The following is a 1,826-nucleotide window of genomic DNA, read 5'->3' as shown; positions in this document are numbered from 1 at the left end:
GTTGAGTAAATCCTACGCAATGAGCATATAATCTGTACCGAAATGTTGCGTCTAAAGAGTCCTTACCTTACCGGCGTGGTAGCCCGTAGTCTCGTCTCAACGGTCTCGACTGTCTATCAAAGCACCAAAGTATGCGCGTATTTAAACCCTCCCATTACCGTAATGAGAAACACCGGACAAATGACTAAAAAGGAAGACGGCCGAAAACAGCAAAGAAGCGCTGAATTACGCGGCGGCCATCTTACAAAAGCAGGAAATGTATTTATAAAACAGTGCTGTATGCCATAAAGATACGAATCAGATCGATATATTTTAAAAATCTGTTATGAGTAAACCCTACGCAATGAGCACATAATCTGTACCAAAGTGTTGCGTCCAAAGAGTCATTACCTTAACGGCGTGGTAGCCCGTAGTCTCGTCTCAGCGGTCTCGACTGTCTATCAAAGCACCAAAATATGCGCGTATTTAAACCCTCCCATTACCGTAATGAGAAACACCTGACAAGTGAAAAAAGTGGAAGACGGCCGCAGACAGCAAAGAAGCGCTGAGGTACGTGGCGGCCATCTTAAAACAAAAGGAAATGTATTTCTGAAACATTGCTGTATACCATAGAGAGATGATTCAAATCGACATATTTTAAAAAAATCTGTTATGTTTGTTTAAAAGACAAACAAAATCTAATTCAAGATTGTTTGTCGAATTAAATACAAAAGTGACAGCGAACGCTCACATAATGAAAAAACATCCATGCGTTAACATATATGAAACCCTAGTATTCCACAGTAAATAGTACTAAATGGACAAATAACAATAACGCTTGGGTACGCGAAAGTGAAAGAATAAAAGGGAAAGAAAACCACGGCGGCCATCTTAAGACGACATACCTGTTTGTAAATTTTAAAATAGATGCAACACTCAAGAACCCATGAATAAATTGTGTTAGTGAAAGAATAAATGACAAAGTCACAGTATGTAAGAGGAATAGCTAGAATTACTCCTCATTAATATCTTGAGATTTCTAAATGTGTAGTATAGATGTTTCAGAGACATCTACAGGGATAAATTTTAATACGACCAATCATGCTATGAAGCAAATAGGATATCTCCTAGTCGAGTAGAAATTTATAGGGAAAGCAACCTCTCACAATGGATGATGCATGCAAAAATTATTCATAAACACACAAATAGTGTAGAGAAGAAGGGACATAAAGTATCAATACAAATGAAATGACAGGGTAGTAGTTACAAAATTGCAAATCGTTCACAAAGCAATGTGTCACTTATTCAATAGTGAGTTACAAACCAATCTCACAAAGCGTGATACAGTTGAAGCCAGGTATTACTATAGGTGAGTAGTAGTGTTGTTAGTTATAACATTAAGTGTCCCTAGGTAGTAATAAAATAATGATAATGATATAAGCCCCAGGTCGTTGTTGAGCAAAACTGAACGAGCTACCCCTTTTACGGAGGGCTCTCGGCGAATGTTTTATAGTGCTCTAGGTTATGTTAATCGTAGTCTTTTTTAAGGCCTCGGTTAGTGCAAATAGTCGTAGAAAAGGAAAATTCACAAAGAAGACATTGGATATAAGCCCCAGGTCGTTGATGAGCAATGGTGAATTCCTCTGTTATGGAGAGCTCTTTGCAGAGACAAGCAAATAGCGAGGCATAGAGAGAAGCGTATCTCTGTTGCGGTTGGTTGTTATGCATGATCTGCGATATAACACAAAAGTAAATACCTTTGGGGGTTCCAACTTGGAACTCCGTGGGGCGGGACAGGTTGCGGTATTACTGTTTAGGAGAGAAATACAATACAATAAATGGGGAAA

Source organism: Triturus cristatus, chromosome 4_1 (assembly GCF_964204655.1).
Source record: "Triturus cristatus chromosome 4_1, aTriCri1.1, whole genome shotgun sequence".
In the NCBI taxonomy this organism is placed as follows: domain Eukaryota; kingdom Metazoa; phylum Chordata; class Amphibia; order Caudata; family Salamandridae; genus Triturus; species Triturus cristatus.
Note: the sequence above shows the minus strand (reverse complement) of the source record.